General features: G+C 42.3%; 1 protein-coding gene across 2 annotated transcripts in view; it reads right to left on the bottom strand.

The window, feature by feature from the left end:
- Positions 1-24,184, bottom strand: part of abl1 (c-abl oncogene 1, non-receptor tyrosine kinase) — a 121,232-nt gene that overhangs the window by 79,386 nt on the left and 17,662 nt on the right. The gene's annotated exons all lie outside the window — the stretch shown is intronic.

Here is a 24,184-nt window from a genome sequence, read left to right as displayed (position 1 = left end):
TAAAATAGTTATTGAGGGGTGGATTGATTCAGACGGAGCACTACTGAAGGCCTAGGTGTGAAATGCACAGTCCGCCACTGGGTCTGACGAATGAAACATTCAACTAGTTTTTTTTTTTTTTTTTTTTAATGAATTCTATTAAAGCTGGAATGCCTAATGTTGCTCTGCTGGTATGATGGTTTTTCCAATTAAGGCCTTAATTTCAATGGTTTTTCAATAGTTAATTACATAATGCACCAAATTATTACATTTTCTTAAAAAAAAAAAAAAAAAAGCTACACCCACATGTTGTAATAACTGTTGCAATACAAAATAAGTTATTACAAAATGCAGCAAACAGACCTTAGACTGAAGTCACTGATCTATTAGAATGCAGCATTTAATAGATGACAATTAATGATAGATATTGAATGTATTAAATATGTAGGCCTATGGATTATGTACTTAACCTTAATGTGAATGGTGAACATTCTTTTTTGTTGTAGACGATTTTTTACAACTCTGGATACTTTTCTCAAATTTCTAAAGTTTCCCAAAGACAGTTGTTTTAAAAGATAAGTAGACAGGTATATGTGCCATTTGACTAATAATCAATGTCTATGATTCACACATCTTTGTAAGTATTTGATAACTACTTAATGCCACAAATTTCTAGACTTTTTTTCCTGTCTGCATGTTCAGGAATGCAGTACACATCCTGATGCTTAAAACTTTTCTTAAATTTTGTATTATGTTTCTTAATTTTAGCACCATAAAAAAGGACCAATAAATCTTGGAGGGAAAGCTGTAGAGAGCCTGCCAGTGGACTTGCCTCAGCATTTCCATGAGGCTGACCCTCAGGGTAATGTTATAAGTATTTGAATGTAATAATTCTCAAACACATGAGAGCATCAAGGCCCTGGTCAGATTCAAATTGCCATGACAGTTGCTTTCTGCCATTCATTTTAGACACACTCCAATCCACATGAGCATACATTTAAACCTACTGTAGTTGTTGAATATGTGTCCCTGACACAAAGACGCTCATACCCAAGGTGCAGTAAGTTGATGGGTGCATGTCCAACATAAAGTTTATCGTAGAGCCACAAAAATTGGTACACAGATTCATCATGAGGAGACAAACAAAAAATATTGTTATGTCCACGCCCCTAAACCAACCGGAAGTCGGCCATATTGGATTGAAATTTCAAAAATGCTGAGTCAGCGTTTTCGTTGACATCATATTTTAACCATCTCCTCCTTGGCCGTTTGGCCAAATGAGCTCAAAATCGGTGTACAGTATCTAGACAAGTGGGGAATCCAAAGTTAGCCAAATTCTTGGGATCGGTGTCACCGTTTTTGTGTGCTGACATCACAAACTTTGCAAAGTTTCTTCGGGAATTTACCATTACAAAAATTGCTTAAGCTGAGACATACAAACACCAATTTGGCTGAAATTTGACTCGGACGTCTATCTCCCAGGCGTACACCCATGTATTAAAACAAATTGAAATTTCACACTATAGCGCCCCCTACAAATGTACATTTAAAAAAATGACATCAGTTCAGAGATACAAACACCGATTTGGCTCAAATTTGACTCAGACATCTGTCTCCCAGGCCGACACCTATTGGTCAAAAGAAACTGAAATTTTGAAAAAAAGCGCCCCCTACAATTATTTTTAATATTTAGGTCCAAGCCAAGTAAAGCCGGCGCAGGGCCTATTGAGTCTGCAGTGGGCACATGGGGACGAAATCGCCAGTGACGCGGTCACCTTTCGCCACTGTTGCCACTTTTAAACATATTCACATTCATGGCACTGAGACCTTTCCAAAGATGTACATGACATGTGCACAAATCGCATATTTACACCTGCTCAGAATGAATGGGAATCAAAGGGAAACGCCCACTCGGGGTCAGTCACATGGGTGTAAATGCACGACACGTGACATCTGACCCCACAGACATGTGGGGGAGCTCAAGAGCTTTCACATAAGGCCAAATATGTAGTTGCCATAGAAACGGCTATATTGTTCTTGCTAAGATTATTATTAGACCCGAGCCGAGTAAAGCCGGCGCAGGGCCTATTGAGTTTGCAGTGGGCGCATGGGGACGAAATCGCCAGTGACGCGGTCGCCTTTCACCACTGTCGCCACTCTAACACATATTCACATTCACGGCACTGAGACCTTTCCGAAGATGTACATGACATGTGCACAAATCGCATATTTACACCTGCTCAGAATGAATGGGAGTCAAAGGGACACGCCCACTCGGGGTCAGTCGCGTGGGTGTAAGTGCACGAAACGTGACATCTGACCCCACAGACATGTGTGGGGCCTCGAGAGCTTTCACATAAGGCCAAATATGTAGTTGCCATAGAAACGGCTATATTGTTCTTGCTAAGATTATTATTAGACCCGAGCCGAGTAAAGCCGGCGCAGGGCCTATTGAGTTTGCAGTGGGCGCATGGGGACGAAATCGCCAGTGACGCGGTCGCCTTTCACCACTGTCGCCACTCTAACACATATTCACATTCACGGCACTGAGACCTTTCCGAAGATGTACATGACATGTGCACAAATCGCATATTTACACCTGCTCAGAATGAATGGGAGTCAAAGGGACACGCCCACTCGGGGTCAGTCGCGTGGGTGTAAGTGCACGAAACGTGACATCTGACCCCACAGATATGTGTGGGACCTCGAGAGCTTTCACATAAGGCCAAATACATGGTTGCCATAGAAACGGCTATACTGTTCTTGCTCAGATTATTACTATTTTTATTTTTTTAGGCCCGAGCCGGCCGAGTAAAGCCGGCGCAGGGCCTATTGAGTTTGCAGTGGGCGCATGGGGACGAAATCGCAAGTGACGCGGTCGCCTTTCACCACTGTCGCCACTCTCACACATATTCACATTCACGGCACTGAGACCTTTCCGAAGATGTACATGACATGTGCACAAATCGCATATTTACACCTGCTCAGAAGGAATGGGAGTCAAAGGGACACGCCCACTCGGGGTCAGTCGCGTGGGTGTAAGTGCACGAAACGTGACATCTGACCCCACAGACGTGTGGGACCTCGAGAGCTTTCACATAAGGCCAAATACATGGTTGCCATAGAAACGGCTATACTGTTCTTGCTCAGATTATTATTATTTTTATTTTTTTAGGCCCGAGCCGGCCGAGTAAAGCCGGCGCAGGGCCTATTGAGTCTGCAGTGGGCACATGGGGACAAAATCGCCAGTGACGCGGTCGCCTTACGCCACTGTCGCCACCCTCACACATATTCACATTCACGGCACTGAGACCTTTCCGACGATGTACATGACATGTGCACAAATTGCATATTTAAACCTGCTCAAAATGAATGGGAGTCAATGGGACACACCCACTCGGGGTCAGTCATGGGGGTGTAAGTGCACGACACGTGACCTCTGACCCCACAGACATGTGGGGGACCTCGAGAGCTTTCACATAAGGCCAAATATGTGCTTGCCATAGAAACGGCTATATTGTTCCTGCTCAGATTATTAGGCCCGAGCCGAGTAAAGCCGGCGCAGGGCCTATTGAGTCTGCAGTGGGCGCATGGGGACGAAATCGCCAATGACGCGGTCGCCTTTCGCCACTGTCGCCACTCTCACACACATTCACGGCACTGAGACCTTTCCGAAGATGTACATGACGTGCACAAATCGCATATTTACACCTGCTCAGAATGAATGGGAGTCAATGGGACACGCCCACTCGGGGTCAGTCACGTGGGTGTAAGTGCACGACACGTGACATCTGACCCCACAGACATGTGGGGGACCTCGAGAGCTTTCAAATAAGGCCAGATATGTGGTTGCCATAGAAATGACTATATTGTTCTTGCTCAGATTATTATTATTAGGCCCGAGCCGAGTAAAGCCGGCGCAGGGCCTATTGAGTCTGCAGTGGGCGGATGGGGACGAAATCGCCAGTGACGCAGTCGCCTTTTGCCACTGTCACACATATTCACATTCACGGCACTCAGACCTTTCCGAAGATGTCCATGACATGTGCACAAATCGCATATTTACACCTGCTCAGAATGAATGGCAGTCAATGGTACGCGCACACTCGGGGTTAGTCACGTGGGTGTAAGTGAACGACACGTGATATCTGACCCCACACACATGTGGGGGACCTTGAGAGCTTTCAAATAAGGGAAAATACGTGGTTGCCATAGAAACGGCTATATTGTTCCTGCTCAGATTATTAGGCCCGAGCCGAGTAAAGCCGGCGCAGGGCCCATTGAGTCTGCAGTGGGCGCATGGGGACGAAATCGCCAGTGACGCGGTCGCCTTTCGCCACTGTCGCCACTCTCACACATATTCACATTCACCCCACTGAGACCTTTCCGACGATGTACATGACATGTGCACAAGTCGCATATTTACACCTGCTCAGAATGAATGGGAGTCAATGGGACACGCTCACTCGGGGTCAGTCATGTGGGTGTAAGTGCACGGCACGTGACATCTGACCCCACAGACATGTGGGGGACCTCGAGAGCTTTCACATTAGGCCAAATATGTGGTTGCCATAGAAACGGCTATATTGCTCTTGCTCAGATTCTTATTATTAGGCCCGAGCCGAGTAAAGCCGGCGCAGGGCCTATTGAGTCTGCAGTGGGCGCATGGGGACAAAATCGCCAGTGGCGCGGTTGCCTTTCGCCACTGTCGCCACTCTCACAAATATTCACATTCACGGCACTGAGACCTTTCCGACGATGTATATGACATGTGCACAAATCGCATATTTACACCTGCTCAGAATGAATGGGAGTAACTGGGACACGTCCAGTCGGGGTCAGTCATGTGGGTGTAAGTGCACGACACCTCTGACCCCACAGACATGTGGGGGACCTCGAGAGCTTTGACATAAGGCCAAATACGTGGTTGCCATAGAAATGGCTATATTGTTCTTGCTCGGATTCTTATTAGGCCCGAGCCGAGTAAAGCCGGCGCAGGGCCTATTGAGTCTGCAGTGGGTGCATGGGGACGAAATCGCAAGTGACGCGGTTGCCTTTCGCCACTGTCGCCACTTTCACACATATTCACATTTACGGCACTGGGACCTTTCCGACGATGTATATCACATGTGCACAAGTCACATATTTACACCTGCTCAGAATGAAGGGCAGTCAATGGGACACGCCCATTCGGGGTCAGTCATGTGGGTGTAAGTGCACGACACGTGACATCTGACCCCACAGACATGTGGGGGACCTCGAGAACTTTAACATAAGGCCAAATATGTGGTTGCCATAGAAACGGCTATATTGTTCTTGCTCAGATTTTTATTATTAGGCCCGAGCCAAGTAAAGCCGGCGCAGGGCCTATTGAGTCTGCAGTGGGCACATGGGGACGAAATCGCCAGTGACGCGGTCGCCTTTCGCCACTGTCGCCACTTTTAAACATATTCACATTCACGGCACTGAGACGTTTCCGACGATGTACATGACATGTGCACAAGTCACATATTTACACCTGCTCAGAATGAATGGGAGTCAATGGGACACGCCCACTCGGGGTCAGTCATGTGGGTGTAACTGCACGACACGTGACATCTGACCCCACAGACATGTGGGGGAGCTCGAGAGCTTTAACATAAGGCCAAATATGTGGTTGCCATAGAAACGGCAATATTGTTCTTGCTCAGATTCTTATTATTAGGCCCGAGCCGAGTAAAGCCGGCGCAGGGCCTATTGAGTCTGCAGTGGGCGCATGGGGACGAAATCGCCAGTGACGCGGTCGCCTTTCGCCACTGTCGCCACTCTCACACATATTCACATTCACGGCACTGAGACCTTTCCGAAGATGTATATGACATGTGCACAAGTCGCATATTTACACCTGCTCAGAATGAATGGGAGTCAATGGGCCACGCCCACTCGGGGTCAGTCACATGGGTGAAAGTGCACGACACGTGACATCTGACCCCACAGACATGTGGGGAGCTCGAGAGCTTTCAAATAAGGCCAAATACGTGGTTGCCACGGAAACCGCTATATTGTTCTTGCTCAGATTATTAGGCCCGAGCCGAGTAAAGCCGGCGCAGGGCCTATTGAGTCTGCAGTGGGCGCATGGGGACAAAATCGCCAGTGACGCGGTCGCCTTTCGCCACTGTCGCCACTCTCACACACATTCACATTCACGGCACTGAGACCTTTCCGAAGATGTATATGACATGTGCACAAATCGCATATTTACACCTGCTCAGAATGAATGGGAGTCAATGGGACACGCCCACTTGGGGTCAGTCACGTGGGTGTAAGTGCACGACACGTGACATCTGACCCCACAGACATGTGGGGGAGCTCGAGAGCTTTCACATAAGGCCAAATATGTGGTTACCATGGAAACGGCTATATTGTTCTTGCTCAGATTATTAGGCCCGAGCCGAGTAAAGCCGGCGCAGGGCCTATTGAGTCTGCAGTGGGCGCATGGGGAAAAAAATCGCCAGTGACGCGGTCGCCTTTCGCCACTGTCGCCACTCTCACACATATTCACATTCACGGCACTGAGACCTTTCCGACGATGTACATGATGTGCACAAATCGCATATTTTCACCTGCTCAGAATGAATGGGAGTCAATGGGACACGCCCAGTCGCGGTCAGTCATGTGGGTGTAAGTGCACGACACGTGACATCTGACCCCAGAGACATGTGTGGGACCTCAACAGCTTTCAAATAAGGCCAAATATGTGGTTGCCATAGAAACGGCTATATTGTTCTTGCACAGATTCTTATTATTTTTCTTTATTTTTCTTCTCCTGCTCTTTGAGCTAAATTTGACCCCCTGAACATTTACAAAAACTCACCAAATTTTGCCCAAAATTCAGAAGTGCGAGAAACTGAATTTACATGTAGGTTTCGTAGATGTCGGTAAAGAAATGTTGCCGCAGCGCCCCCTTGAAAAATGGAAATGCATTATGCCAATGGGAGCACGTCCAACGTTTGTTGTAGAGCCACGAAAATCGGTACATAGATTCATCATGAGGAGACAAACAAAAAATATTATAATGGCCACGCCCCAAAACCATCCCTTAGTCGGCCATATTGGATTGAAATTTCCAAAATGCTGAGTCAGTGTTTTCGCTGACGTCGTATTTTAACTATCTCCTCCTTGGCCGTTTGGCCAAATGAGCTCAAAATCGGTGTACAGTATCTAGAGAAGTGGGGCATCAAAAGTTAGCCGATTTTTTTGGATAGGTGTCACCGTTTTTGTGTTATGACGTCGCAAACTTTGCAAAGTTTCTTCGTGAATTTACCATTAAAAAAATTGCTTCAGCTCAGACATACGAACACCGATTTTGCTGAAATTGGACTCACACGTCTATCTCCAAGGCCTACACCCTTTCATTAAAAGAAATTGAAATTTCGCACTATAGCGCCCCCTACAAATGTACATTTACAAAAATGAAATCAGTTCGGACATACGAGCACCAATTTGGCTCAAATTTGACTCAGACATCTGTCTCCCCAGCCTACACCTATTTATCAAAAGAAACTGAAATTTTGCACTCCAGCGCCCCCTACAAAAATTTTTAATACTTTTTTATTAAAATTTCTTCAGTTCGGACATACGAACACCGATTTGGCTCAAATTTGACTCAGACGTCTATCTCCCAGGCCTACACCCATTTATCAGAAATATTTGAAATTCTGTGCCATAGCGCCCCCTACAATTTTAAGTTTACAAAAATTACTTCACGTTAGACATACGAATACCAATTTGGCTCAAATTTGAATCAGTGTTCCGTCTCCCAGGCCTACACCCATTTATCAAAAGAAATTGCCACTTCGCTCATTAGCGCCCCCTACAAATTTACCTTCACGAAAATTGCATCAGTTGAGACATACAAACACCGATTTGGCTCAAATTTGACTCAGTGGTAAATCTCACAGGCCTACACCCATTCAATGGAACAAATTGAATTTTTGCTCAAAGCGCCCCCTACAGATTTATATATACAAAATTTTGTTTAGTTCGGACATACGAACACTGATTTGTCTCAAATCAATTGTCAATGTCCCAGGCCTAAACCCATTCATTAGAAGACACAAAATTTGGGGCTACAGTGCCACCTGCTGAACGATGAGCATACTTCCACTGGACGTGCCCTTGGCGATGGCCTTTAGATGCTGCTTGCGGCTTTAATTATTATTATTATTTTTTTGTCTTATTTTTCTTTCTCCTGCGCTTTGAGCTCAATTTTGACCCTCTGAACATTTACGAAAACTCACCAAATTTTGCCTAAAATTCAGAAGTGCGAGAAATTGAATTTACATATAGGTTTCGTAGATGTCGGTAAAGAAATGTTGCGGCACCGCCCCCTTTAAAAGTGGAAATGCATTGCGCCAATGGGAGCGCGTCCAACATAAAGTTTGTCGTAGAGCCACGAAAATCGGTAGACAGATTCATCATGAGGAGACAAACAAAAAATATTATTATGGCCACGCCCCTAAACCAACCCTTTGTCGGCCATATTGGATTGAAAATTCCAAAATGCTGAGTCAGCGTTTTCGCTGACGTCGTATTTTAACTATCTCCTACTAAGCCGTTTGGCCGAATGAGCTCAAAATCAGTGTACAGTATCTAGAGAAGTGGGGCATCAAAAGTTAGCCGAATTTTTTGAATCGGCATCACAGTTTTTGTGTGACGAGGTTGCAAACTTTGCGAAGTTTTTTCGAAAATTTGCCATCACAAAAATTGCTTCAGCTCAGACATACGAACACCGATTTGGCTGAAATTTGACTCAGACATCTATCTCCCAGGCCTACACCCATTTATTAAAAGAAATTGAAATTTCGCACTATAGCGCCCCCTACAAATGTACATTTACAAAAATGACATCAGTTCGGACATACGAACACCGATTTGGCTCCAATTTGACTCAGACATCTGTCTCAAAGGCCTACACCTATTTATCAAAAGAAACTGAAATTTTGCAATACAGCGCCCCCTGCAAAAATTTTTAATATTTTTTTATTAAAATTGCTTCAGTTCGGACATACGAACACCAATTTGGCTCACATTTGAATCAGTTGTCAATCTCCCAGGCCTACACCCATTTATCAAAACAAATTGCCACTTCGCTCAGTAGCGCCCCCTACAAATTTACCTTCACGAAAATTGCATTAATTCAGACATACGAACACCGATTTGGCTCAAATTTGACTCAGTGGTACATCTCACAGGCCTACACCCATTCAATGGAACAAATTGAATTTCGGCTTATAACGCCCACTACAGATTTATTTGTCAATCTCCCAGGCCTACACCCATTTATCAAAACAAATTGCCACTTCGCTCAGTAGCGCCCCCTACAAATTTACGTTCACGAAAATTGCGTCAGTTCAGACATACGAACACCGATTTGGCTCAAATTTGACTCAGTGGTACATCTCATAGGCCTACACCCATTCAATGGAACAAATTGAATTTCGGCTTATAACGCCCCCTACAGATTTATTTGTCAATCTCCCAGGCCTACACCCATTTATCAAAACAAATTGCCACTTCGCTCAGTAGCGCCCTCTACAAATTTACCTTCACGAAAATTGCATCAGTTCAGACATACGAACACCGATTTGGCTCAAATTTCACTCAGTGGTACATCTCACAGGCCTACACCCATTCAATGGAACAAATTGAATTTCGGCTTATAGCGCCCCCTACAGATTTATTTATACAAAATTTTGTTCAATTCGGACATACGAACACTGATTTGTCTCAAATCAATTGTCAATGTCCCGGGCCTACACCCATTCATAAGAAGACACAAAATTTGGGGCTAGAGCGCCACCTGCTGAACGATGAGCATACTTCCACTGGACGTGCCCTTGGCGAGGGCCATTAGATGCCGCTTGCGGCTTTAATTTTTGATTTTTTGTCTTATTTTTCTTTCTCCTGCGCTTTGAGCTCAATTTTTACCCTCTGAACATTTACGAAAACTCACCAAATTTTGCCTAAAATTCAGAAGTGCGAGAAATTGAATTTACATATAGGTTTCGTAGATGTCGGTAAAGAAATGTTGCGGCAGCGCCCCCTTGAAAAGTGGAAATGCATTGCGCCAATGGGAGCGCTTCCAACATAAAGTTTGTTGTAGAGCCACGAAAATCGGTAGACAGATTCATCATGAGCAGACAAACAAAAAATATTATTATGGCCAAGCCCCTAAACCAACCCTTTGTCGGCCATATTGGATTGAAATTTCCAAAATGCTGAGTCAGCGTTTTCGCTGAAGTTGAATTTTAACTATCTCCTACTAAGCCGTTTGGCCGAATGAGCTCAAAATCGGTGTACAGTATCTAGAGAAGTGGGGCATCAAAAGTTAGCCGAATTTTTTGAATTGGCATCACCGTTTTTGTGTGACGAGGTTGCAAACTTTGCGAAGTTTTTTCGAAAATTTACCATCACAAAAATTGCTTCAGCTCAGACATATGAACACCGATTTGGCTGAAATTTGACTCAGACATCTATCTCCCAGGCCTACACCCATTTATTAAAAGAAATTGACATTTTGCACTATAGCACCCCGTACAAATGTACATTTACAAAAATGACATCAGTTCGGACATATGAACACCGATTTGGCTCAAATTTGACTCAGACATCTGTCTCCAAGGCCCACACCTATTTATCAAAAGAAACTGAAATTTTGCACTGCAGCACCCCCTACAAAAAATTTTTTAAATATTTTTTATTAAAATTGCTTCAGTTCGGACATACGAACACCAATTTGGCTCAAATTTGACTCAGACGTCTATATCCCAGGCCTACACCCATTTATCAGAAAAATTTTAAATTCGGCGCCATAGCGCCCCCTACAATGTTACCTTTACGAAAATTAGTTCACGTTAGACATGCGAACACCAATTTGTTTCAAATTTGAATCAGATGTCAATCTCCCAGGCCTACACCCATTTATCAAAAGAAATTGCCACTTCGCTCAGTAGCGCCCCCTACAAATTTACCTTCATGAAAATTGCATCAGTTCAGACATACGAACACCGATTTATCTCAAATTTGACTCAGTGGCACATCTCACAGGCCTACATCCATTCAATGGAACAAATTGAATTTTGGCTCATAGTGCCCCCTACAGATTTATTTATACAAAATTTTGTTCAGTTCGGACATACGAACACTGATTTGTCTCAAATCAATTGTCAATGTCCCAGGCCTGCACCCATTCATCAGAAGACACAAAATTTGGGGCTAGAGCGCCACCTGCTGAACGATGAGCATACATCCACTGGACGTGCCCTTGGCGAGGGCCTTTAGATGCCGCTTGCGGCTTTAATTATTTTTCTTTGTTTTTTTTATTTTTTTAAATTTATTTTTCTTCTCCTGCTCTTTGAGCTCAAATTTCACCCCCTGAACATTTACGAAAACTCACCAAATTTTTGCCCAAAATTCAGAAGTGCGAGAAATTGAATTCACATATAGGTTTCGTAGATGTCGGTAAAGAAATGTTGCCGCAGCACCCCCTTGAAAAGTGGAAATGCATTGCGCCAATGGGAGCACGTCCAACATAAAGTTTGTCATAGAGCCACGAAAATCGGTACACAGATTCATCATGAGGAGACAAACAAAAAATATTATTATGGCCACGCCCCAAAACCAACCCTTTGTCGGCCATATTGGATTGAAAATTCCAAAATGCTGAGTCAGCGTTTTCGCTGACGTCGTATTTTAACTATCTCCTCCTTGGCTGTTTGGCCGAATGAGCTCAAAATCGGTGTACAGTATTTAGAGAAGTGGGGCATCAAAAGTTAGCCGAATTTTTTGGATAGGTGTCACCGTTTTTGTGTGACGATGTCGCAAACTTTGCAAAGTTTCTTCGTGAATTTACCATTACAAAAATTGCTTCAGCTCAGACATACGAACACTGATTTGGCTGAAATTTTACTCAGACGTCTATCTCCAAGGCCTACACCCATTTATTAAAAGAAATTGAAATTTCGCACTATAGCGCCCCCTACAAATGTACATTTACAAAAATGAAATCAGTTCGGACATACGAGCACCAATTTGGCTCAAATTTGAATCAGACATCTGTCTCCCCGGCCTACACCTATTTGTCAAAAGAAACTGAAATTTTGCACTACAGCGCCCCCTACAAAAATTTTTAATATTTTTTTATTAAAATTTCATCAGTTCGGACATACGAACACCAATTTGGCTCAAATTTGACTCAGATGTCTATCTCCCAGGCCTACACCCATTTATCAGAAAAATTTGAAATTCGGTGCCATAGCGCCCCCTACAATTTTACCTTTACGAAAATTACTTTACGTTAGACATACGAATACCAATTTGGCTCAAATTTGAATCAGTGTTCAGTCTCCCAGGCCTACACCCATTCATCAAAAGAAATTGCCACTTTGCTCATTAGCGCCCCCTAATAATTTACCTTCACGAAAATTGCATTAATTCGGACATACGAACACCGATTTAGCTCAAATTCGACTCAGTGGTACATCTCGCAAACCTACACCCATTCAATGGTAGAAATTTATTTTTAGCTGCATAGCGCCCCCTACAGATTTACTTATACAAAACTTTCTTTAGTTCGGACATACAAACAAAGATTTGCCTCAAATTTGAATCAGTTGTCGATCTCCCAGGCCTACACCCATTCATCAGAAGACACTGAAATTTGGTGCTAGAGTGCCACCTGCTGAACGATGGACATACTTCTACTGGACGTGCCCGTGGCGAGGGCCTTTAGATGCCGCTTGCGGCTTTAATTATTTTTCTTTATTTATTTTTTATTTATTTTTTTTTTCTTCTGCTCTTTGAGCTCAATTTTGACCCCCTGAACATTTATGAAAACTCACCAAATTTTGCACAAAATTCAGAAGTGCGAGAAATTGAATTTACATATAGGTTTCATAGATGTCAGTAAAGAAATGTTGCTGCAGCGCCCCCTTGAAAAGTGGAAATGCATTGCGCCAATGGGAGCACGTCCAACATAAAGTTTGTCATAGAGCCACGAAAATCGGTACACAGATTCAACATGAGGAGACAAACAAAAAATATTATTATGGCCACGCCCCTAAACCTACCCTTAGTCGGCCATATTGGATTGAAATTTCCAAAATGCTGAGTCAGCGTTTTCGCTGACGTTGTATTTTAACTATCTCCTCCTAAGCCGTTTGGCCAAATGAGCTCAAAATCGGTGTACAGTATCTAGAGAAGTGGGGCATCAAAAGTTAGCTGAATTTTTTGAATCGGTGTCACCGTTTTTGTGCGATGAGGTTGCAAACTGCGAAGTTTTTTCGAAAATTTACCATCACAAAAATTGCTTCAGCTCAGACATACAAACACCGATTTGGCTGAAATTTGACTCAGACGTCTATCTCCCAGGCCTACACCCATTTATTGAAAGAAATTGAAATTTCGCACTATAGCGCCCCCTACAAATGTACATTTACAAAAATGACATCAGTTCGGACATACGAACACTGATTTGGCTGAAATTTGACTCAGACATCTGTCTCCCAAGCCTACACCTATTTATCAAAAGAAACAGAAATTTTGCACTACAGCGCCCCCTACAAAAATTTTTAATATTTTTTTATTAAAGGTCCCGTATTATGCAAATCTCACTTTGTGAAAGTTTTCTTACAGTAGCGTGTGTTGCTGTAGCCTCATTATGAGGTTCGAATTTGAAAACTGTCCGTTTCCTCCCTGCCTTGCAACACCACATTTAGTGAAAATGCCTGCTCAAACGGCCGAGTTTGAGTTGGGTCCGTTTATGACGACATAAGCGGATTTAACTCCTCCCTCTGACTTTGCCCCCACCCTGGCAAAGCGTGCCCCGCCCTGGCAAAGTACCTCTTGGACAACAAACAAGGGGAAGGCGAGACACGCAAGTTGTGGTGTTGTTGGCTGCACACACCAACACGAAAGTTTATTTTTGCTCCCCACTTCCGAGCCTCTCCGAAAAAAGTGGCTGGATTATATCTTTGACGGTCATGTACCAAACAACATTCCGAAACACTTGTATGTGTGTGCCCGGCATTTCACGGACGAGTGCTTTTCGAACATGGGCCCATACAGCTCCGGCTTAGCACAAAGACTCCGAATCAAGAAGGACGCAGTACCAACGCTTCGTGACCCAAGTCCAAGTGTGGGAGATGTAAGTTCTTATCATTTTTTTGTATCTTTACTGCATAACCCTACATTACGGATAAGCTGGTGGTTGTTGATGTGTACGTCTAACATTAGCATGGCAGCTAACATAGCTCGGTTACTGCTGCTAACGTTTGCGTCCCCGTTAATATGCAAGAGCTGATAATATCGAGAGACATTCAAAAGAACTACTTTGAACACAGGCCTTTTGTGGTTGGCATCAGTATAGTTAGCATCAAGCTTGTTAGTAGCTGCCTGCATTAGTGGCGGCAGGCGTCTTTCCGTGTCAGGTCCACGAACCCGACACAACACCGCCGTTTTCCGTCGGGGCTCAATCACGCCTCAAGGCAAAGAAAGCCAGTGTTTGGAAAGACGTTCTGTCTGAGACATGTGTATTGTAGACGAGAGAGCCATAGCTTCACAGTCAACATTAGCGCGTAGTACCACTAGCGGAAGCCGCGTCCTCTCCCAGAGAGGGGAGGGGGAGTGGGCGTGGACAGATGTGTTCATTTGCATACCCGGAAGCAGGCCCAGAAACAGCCTGTTCTGAGGAGGGCTGGTGAGAGTGACTTTTTCGACCGCTGAAACTCCGAAAAAAGGATGATTTTGGGGCGAACAAACTTAAATACTATGTTTTTGGGCTTCTGAGACCTATATGACATGACTGAAAAATAGAATAATACGGGACCTTTAAAATTGCTTCAGTTCGGACATACGAACACTGATTTGGCTCAAATTTGACTCAGATGTCTATCTCCCAGGCCTACACCCATTTATAAGAAAAAAATTAAATTTGGTGCTATAGCGCCCCCTACAAATTTACCTTCACGAAAATTACTTCACTTCAGATATACGAACACCAATTTGGCTCAAATTTGAATCAGTTGTTAATCTCCCAGGCCTACATTCATTTATCAGAAGAAATTGCCATGTTGCTCAGTAGCGCCCCCTACAAATTTACCTTCACGAAAATTGCATTAATTCAGACATATGAACACCGATTTGGCTCAAATTTGACTCAGTGGTACATCTCGCAGGTCTACACCCATTCAACGGAAGAAATTTAATTTTAGCTGCATAGCGCCCCCTACAGATTTACTTATACAACAATTTCTCTAGTTTGGACATACGAACACTGATTTGGCTCAAATTTGACTCAGATGTCTATCTCCCAGGCCTACACCCATTTATAAGAAAAAAATTAAATTTGGTGCTATAGCGCCCCCTACAAATTTACCTTCACGAAAATTACTTCACTTCAGATATACGAACACCAATTTGGCTCAAATTTGAATCAGTTGTTAATCTCCCAGGCCTACATTCATTTATCAGAAGAAATTGCCATGTTGCTCAGTAGCGCCCCCTACAAATTTACCTTCACGAAAATTGCATTAATTCAGACATATGAACACCGATTTGGCTCAAATTTGACTCAGTGGTACATCTCGCAGGTCTACACCCATTCAACGGAAGAAATTTAATTTTAGCTGCATAGCGCCCCCTACAGATTTACTTATACAACAATTTCTCTAGTTTGGACATACGAACACTGATTTGTCTCAAATTTGAGCCAATTGTCAATCTCCCAGGCCTACACTCATTCATCAGAATCAGTATCTAGAGAAGTGGGGCATCAAAAGTTATTTTTTGGATTGGTGTCACTGTTTTTGTGTGACGACATCGCAAACTTTGCAAAGTTTCATCGCGAATTCACCATTACAAAAATTGCTTCAGCTCAGACATACAAACACCGATTTGGCTCAAATTTGACTCAGACGTCCATCTCCCAGGCCTACACCCATTTTATAAAAAAAATTGAAATTTTGCACTATAGCGCCCCCTACAAGTGTACATTTTTAAAAATGACATCAGTTTGGAGATACGAACACCAATTTGGCTCACATTTGACTCAGATATCTGTCTCCCAGGCCTCCACCTATTTGTCAAAAGAAACTGAAATTTTGCAATACAGCGCCCCCTACAAGTTTTGTTTGTTTTTTTTTTTAGTAAAATTACTTCAGTTTGGACACACGAACACCAATTTGGCTCAAATTTGACTCAGATGTCAATCTCTCAGGCCTACACCCATATATCAGAAAAAATTGCAATTTGGCGCTATAGCGCCCCCTACAATTTTACCTTTACGAAAATTACTTTACTTCAGACATACAAACACCAATTTGGCTCAAATTTGACTCAGTGGTACATCTCGCAGGCCTACACCCATTCAATGGAACAAATTGAATTTTGGCTCCATAACGCCCCCTACAGATTTATTTATACAAAAATTTGTTCAGTTCGGACTTACGAACACTGATTTTTCTCAAATTTGAGTCAATTGTCAATCTCCCAGGCCTACACCCATTCATTAGAAGACATTGAAATTTGGTGCTAGAGCGCCACCTGCTGAACGATGAGCATACTTCTACTGGACGTGCCCTTGGCGAGGGCCTTTAGATGCCGCTTGCGGCTTTAATTTTGTCTTATTTTTCCTTCTCCTGCGCTTTCAGCTCAATTTTGGCCCCCTGAACATTTACGAAAACTCACCAAATTTTGCACAAAATTCAGAAGTGCGAGAAATTGAATTTACATATAGGGTTCGTAGATGTCGGTAAAGAAATGTTGCGACAGTGCCCCCTTGAAAAGTGGAAATACATTACGTCAATGGGACCACGTCCAACGTAAAGTTTGTCATAGAGCCACGAAAATTGGTACACAGATTCATCATGAGGAGAAAAAAAAATTACAGCCGCTAGCGGCATCTAAAGGCCCTTGCCACGGGCACGTCAAGTAGAAACATGTCCATCGTTCAGCAGGTGGCACTCTAGCACCAAATTTCAATGTCTTCTGATGAATGGGTGTAGGCCTTGGAGATTGACAACTGATTCAAATTTGAGGCAGATCTTTGGTTTTATGTTCAAACTAAAGAGCTAAAATTAAATTTCTTCCTTTGAATGGGTGTAGGCCTGCGAGATGTACCACTGAGTCAAATTTGAGCCAAATCGGTGTTTGTATGTCCAAATTAATGCAATTTTGTGAAGGTAAATTTGTAGGGGGCGCTATTGAGCGAAATGTCATTTTCTTTTGATAAATGGGTGTAGACCTGGGAGATTGAAGACTGATTCAAATTTGAGCCAAATTGGTGCTTGTATGTCTAACGTGAAGTAATTTTCGTAAAGGTAAAATTGTAGGGGGCGCTATGGTACCAAATTTCAAATTTTTCTGATAAATGGGTGTAGGCCTGAGAGATAGACGTCTGAGTCAAATTTGAGCCAAATCGGTGTTCATATGTCCGAACTGAAGCAATTTTAATTTAAAAAAAAATATTAATAAAAATTTTTGTAGGGGGCGCTGTAGTGCATAATTTCAGTTTCTTTTGACAAATAGGTGTAGGCCTGGGAGACAGATGTTTGAGTCAAATTTAAGCCAAATCGGTGTTCGTATGTCCGAACTGATGTCATTTTTGTAAATGTGCATTTGTAGGGGGCGCTATAGTGTGAAATTTCAATTTCTTTCAGTAAATGGGTGTAGGCCTGGGAGATAGACGTCTGAGTCAAATTTCAGCCAAATCGGTGTTTGTATGTCTGAGCTGAAGCAATTTTTGTGATGGCAAATTTTCGAGAAAACTTCGCAAAGTTTGTAACCTCATCGCACAAAAACGGTGACACCGATTCAAAAAATTGGGATAACTTTTGATGTCCCACTTCTCTAGATACTTTACACCGATTTTGAGCTCATTCGGCCAAATGGCCTAGTAGGAGATAGTTTAAATACGTCAGCGAAAACGCTGACTCAGCATTATGGAAATTTCAATCCAATATGGCCGACTAAGGGTTGGTTTAGGGGTGTGGCCATAATAATATTTTTTGTTTGTCTCCTCATGATGAATCTGTGTACCGATTTTCGTGGCTCTACGACAAACTTTATGTTGGACGAGCTCCCATTGGCGCAATGCATTTCCACTTTTCAAGAGGGCGCTGCCGCAACACTTCTTTACCGACCTCTACGAAACCTATATGTAAATTCAATTTCTCGCACTTCTCAATTTCAGGCAAAATTTGGTGAGTTTTCGTAAATGTTTAGAGGGTCAAAATTGAGCTCAAAGAGCAGGAGAAAAATAAAAATCTGAGCAAGAACAATATGGCCGTTTCTATGGCAACCACATATTTGGCCTTATTTGAAACTCTCTCGAGCTCCCCCACATGTCTGTGGGGTCAGATGTCACGTGTCATACACTTACACACATGTAACTGACCCCGACTGGGCGGTGTAAATATGCGATTTGTGCACATCTCATGCACATCTTCGGAAAGGTCTCAGTGCCGTGAATGTGAAGATGTGTGAGAGTGGCGACCGTGGCGAAAGGCGACCGCATCACTGGCGTTTTTTTCCCCATGCGCCCACTGCAGACTCAATAGGCCCTGCGCCAGCTTTACTCGGCTCAGGCCTAATAATAACAATCTGAGCATAAACAATATGGCCGTTTCCGTGGCAACCACATATTTGGCCTTATTTGAAAGCTCTTGAGGTCCCCCACATGTCTGTGGGGTCAGATGTCACGCGTCGTGCACTTACACCCACGTGACTGACCCCGAGTGGGCATGGCCCATTGACTCCCATTCATTCTGAGCAGGTGTAAATATGCGATTTGTGCACGTCATGTACATCTTCGGAAAGGTCTCAGTGCCGTGAATGTGAATGTGTGTGAGAGTGGCGACAGTTCTGAGCAGGTGTAAATATGCGATTTGTGCACGTCATGTGCATCTTCGGAAAGGTCTCAGTGCCGTGAATGTGTGTGAGAGTGGCGACAGTGGTGAAAGGCAACCGCGTCACTGGCGATTTTGTCCCCATGCGCCCACTGCAGACTCAATAGGCCCTGCGCCGGCTTTACTCGGCTGTGGCCTCATAAAATAAAAATAATAATAATCTGAGCAAGAACAATATAGCCGTTTCCGTGGCAACCACATATTTGGCGTTATTTGAAAGCTCTCGAGGTCTCCCACATGTCTGTGGGGTCAGATGTCACGTGTCGTGCACTTACACCCACGTGATTGACCCCGAGTGGGTGTGGACCATTGACTCCCATTCATTCTGAGCAGGTGTAAATATGCGATTTGTGCACATGTCATGTACATCTTCGGAAAGGGCTCAGTGCCGTGAATGTGAATATGTGAGAGTGGTGACAGTGGCGAAAGGCAACCGCGTCACTGGCGATTTCGTCCCCATCCGCCCACTGCAGACTCAATAGGCCCTGCGCCGGCTTTACTCGGCTCAGGCCTAAATATTATTATGGCCACGCCCCTAAACCAACCCTTAGTCGGCCATATTGGATTGAAATTTCCAAAATGCTGAGTCAGTGTTTTCGCTGACATCGTATTTTAACTATCTCCTCCTTGGGCGTTTGGCCGAATGAGCTCAAAATTGGTGTACAGTATCTAGAGGAGTGGGGCATCAAAAGTTAGCCGAATTTTTGGGATCAGTTTTACCGTTTTTGTGCAAGGAGGTCGCAAAATTTGCGAAGTTTTTTCAGAAATTTCCCTTTACAAATCTTGCTTTAGTTTGGTCATACTATCACCGATTTGGCTCAAATTTGAATCATTGGTCAATCTGCCAGACCAACAGCCATTTATTGGTAGAAATTTAAATTTTGCATTATAGCGCCCTCATAGCGCGCCCTACAAAGTTACCCTTTTTAAAAATTGCTTCAGCTCGGACAAACAAACACTGATTTGGCTCAAATTTGAAATGTCTATCTCCCAGGCCTACACTTATTTATTGGAAGAAAGTTAAATTTTACGGTACAGCGCCCCCTACAAAGTTATCTTTACAAAAATTGCTTCAGCTCAGACATACGATTACCGATTTAGCTCAAATTTGAGTTAGTTGTCTATCTCCCAGGTCTACACCCATTCATCTGAAAAATTTTAAATTTGGCTCCATAGCGCCCCCTACACCTTCAATTTTACAAAAATTGTTTCAGTTTGGACATACGATGACCTATTTTCCTCAAATTTGAATCAGTTGCCAATCTCCCAGGCCTACACCCATCTGTCAGAAGATATTGAAAATTCACACAATAGCGCCCCCTACAAATTTACCTTTATAAAAATTGCATTAGTTCAGACATACGAACACCAATTTGGCTCAAATTTGACTAAGTAGTAGATCTCACAGGCCTTCACCCATTCAATGGAACAAATTGAATTTTGGCTGCATAGCGCTTCCTACAGATTTACTTAAACAAAAATTTCTTTAGTTCATAAATACAAATACCGATTTACCACAAATTTGAGTCAGTTGTCAATCTTCCAGGCCTACACCCATTCATCAGAATACATTAAAATTTGGTGCTAGAGCATCACCTGCTGAACGATGGACATGTTTGTACTGAACGTGCCCGTGGCCAGGGCCTTTAGATGCCGCTTGTGGCTTTAATTTTCTTTGAAACTATTTTTTATTTTAAAATAGTAGTGTGCATTTAGATCACTGCACACAGCACAGCACAGTATTGCACTAATATGACACTCTTACCAAAGAAAACCAATTTCTGAATCTTGTTTCATTTTCAGTTCATTTAGACGGAAAAACCTAAAACTACCACTCAAAAACCCAACATTAATTTGCAGTAAAAAGGAGAAACCATGATGCCAACTTCTAGAGTAACTCCAGCACACAACGTAATCAAAATGCTTTTTAACTAACTGTAAAATCTAACAGAAAAAGCACAAAGTTTCAACAATACGTATTCTGGATTTTCATAATAAACAAAGGGATTTACATGAAAATTAAATACGAAACTATTATGAAATGACTAATATGAATTGTTTGAGTGTATCCAATCAGACAACACAGTGCATTGCTCAGGACCACAGCACTAACTGTAGACAGACAGCTGTGTCTACATTGAAGTCAAAGAAACACATTCTTAAAATTACTTCAGTTTATTGGGTTTAAAACATACAGATAGAAAATGTGAATATCAGCTCTGATAATCAGCCAACCCCTTCTTTAAATGTTTACAAACCTTTTACAATGTACTTTACAAATGACTACACCTATGTAGCAGATTGCGGCCTCAAACACAATACACAAGGCCTGCCCCCCCGCCCCCCCCCCCCCCTGCAAACACACACACACCACCGCTCTGGGAGTTAGCAGACCCCTCTGATAGCTGTGTCATGACTAACTGTCTAAGTCAGAATTTTTGACATATTAGTGACATCATCTGTCTTTCCTGGAATCAACAACAGTGTGTGTGTGTGGGGGGGGGACAGCATACTTAAATCTTGCAAGACAAGACTACAGACATATACCAGAGAAAAATTAAGCTTATATGGAAATGTTTGGATTTCAGTTTGTCCTGGGACAAACTAAAATTCCTATCTGTCCTAGTAGGATTACAAATCCTACTAGGACAGATTGAAATTTTAGTTTGTCCTAGGACAAACTGAAATCCTATCTGTCCTAGGGTTAGGGTTAGGGGGGGTTGGGGGGGGGGGGGTTAGGGGGTTTGGGTTAGGGTTAATCTTCAGATCCTAATTTCTTGTATGATTTCAGTTTGTCCTAGGACAAACTAAAATTTCAATCTGTCCTAGTAGGATTTGTAATCGTACTAGGACAGATAGGAATTTTAGTTTGTCCTAGGACAAACTAAAATTCCTATCTGTCCTAGTAGGATTACGAATCCTCCTAGTAGGATTACGAATCCTACTGGATTTCAATCTCTCCTGTGACATATATAAACATAAACAAATACATAAATAAATATAACTATAAAGCCTTAAAGTGGATAAAACAGAGGCATTAGTTAAAAGCCAAATTAAAGAGGTGGGTCTTGAGCCTGGTTTTAAAAATGACTACATTCTCTGCGGCCCTGAGGTTCCCTGGCAGGCTGTTCCATAGGCAAGGAGCATAATGCTGAAAAGCTGCCTCGCCATGAGTTTTGTTTTAGCTTTTGGAACTGTTAAAAGACCAGTGCCAGAGGACCTCGGTCCGCGAGGGTTCATAAGGTAAAAGCAAGTCTAAAAGATAAGAAGGCGCACGACCGTTAAGACATTTAAAAACTATTAAAAGGACCTTAAAATCGATCCTGAAATACATGGGGAGCAAATGCAGTGATTTTAAAACCGGTGTAATGTGAGCATGTGCATATTTGTATACAGAGAGTGGAGTGGAAGTATATGTTGTTACGTTGTTTATATCTTGTTTGTTTTTATTATTTTTGTTTAAAAGGAACTGCAGTACGGGCCGACAGCTGAAAGAGCTGTTTGTTTTTATTATTTTTGTTTAAAGGGAACTACGGTACGGGCTGACAGCTGAAAGAGCTGTTTGTTTTAATTGTTTTTGTTTAAAGGGAACTACGGCACGGGCCGACAGCTGAAAGAGCTGTTTGTTTTTATTATTTTTGTTTAAAGGGAACTATGGTACGGGCCGACAGCTGAAAGAGCTGCTTGTTTTTATTATTTTTCTTTAAAAGGAACTACGGTACGGGCCAACAGCTGAAAGATTGCTGTTTATGATTCCAACAGCTGAAAGATGCTGGTTGGTTATTTTTAAGGTATTTTGGGCCAACAGCTGAAAGACGCTGGTTGGTTATTTTTAAAGGGAACTAAGGTATGTTGAGTCAACAGCTGAAAGATTGCTGTTTGTGATTCCAACAGCTGAAAGATTGCTGTTTGTGGTTATGTTTAAAAGGCAACCAAGGGTAATACAAAAGTACAAACCAACGGACGTAACAAATTACTGTACCTCCGTTTGAAGTATTCTTAGCGTATTCTTGAGGTAACTGAGGGTAATACAAAAGTACAAACCAACAGACGTAACAAATTAGTGTACCTCCATTTGAAGTATCCTTAGCATATTCTTGAGGTATTGAGCTCATTCTGGTTGGACAATTCCATTTTTGAGACCGGATAAGTACAGAGGCTAAACAGAAATTGTAGTGCAGACAAAGTTTACATGATCTCCTGTAAACCTATCTGGTTAAATTAGGACAGAGACAAAACCCAGCAGACAGCCTAATTTGTATAAGGCAGGCTTTGGCTCCATCTAGTGAAACTTTTGGGAATGACACACTGACCTTTGGCCTTCCTGGGTTCCCTACTTGAACTCCTTAAGTTTTGGCCCATAAATAGTTAGATGTATAATAATCACTTGTAAACAGCTTTGATTTGATTAGTATTGGTCTTACTTGTTTGAGTTCATTGATTGATCAGTTGTTGCATTAATCTTGATTCAGTCCATCCCATTAATTGATCTGTTGTTGTCTATGCACTTATGATTCATGGATTTGATTGGTATCCGTTTTATTGTTTGAGTTTACTGATTGATCAGTTGTCTTTATACTACATTATTTCCCTAAGCATTGATCTTGATTCAGTTAATCCTATTAATTGATCTGTTGCTGTCTATACATTGACTGATCTGTTGCTGTCTATGCATTGATTGATCTGTTGCTATCTATGCACTTATAATTGATTTATAGATTTGATTAGCATCGGTTTTATTGTTTGAGTTTACTGATTGATCAGTTGTCTTTGTACTACATTATTTCCCTAAGCATTAATCTTGATTTAGTTAATCCTATTAATTGATCTGTTGTTGTCTATGCATTTATAATCAATTTATAGATTGCTGTCACTTTGGCATTCTTGAATTTTCAGCTATTGATCTGTGTTGATTTATGCAGATAGAATTATTTAGTATTGATTATCATGGTTCAGGTATTTCTGAAATTCTTTAATATGATTATTGGTTGCTTGTGTATTTCCAATTTTTAATATTTAGACATTTTTACTCGTTTCTCTTTGATTTAGTTTAGCCTTATTTGTTGTTGATTTACCATTAAAATTCTCTAGTATTTAGAAATAATTATTTATTTGCTGATTGTTGCTTAAATTACCCAGATTTTATTGCTGTTTTTTCTGTTGTTTTACAGCATTTTAGCCCCACTAGTGATTAGAAGACAAGCATTGATTTGCAGCTGAAGGTTGGCCATTTGTCGTATGTATATAATAATTTTTATCAG

This window comes from Sphaeramia orbicularis, chromosome 12 (genome assembly GCF_902148855.1).
Source record: "Sphaeramia orbicularis chromosome 12, fSphaOr1.1, whole genome shotgun sequence".
Classification (NCBI taxonomy): domain Eukaryota; kingdom Metazoa; phylum Chordata; class Actinopteri; order Kurtiformes; family Apogonidae; genus Sphaeramia; species Sphaeramia orbicularis.
Note: the sequence above shows the minus strand (reverse complement) of the source record. Positions and strands in the feature narration are given on the sequence as shown.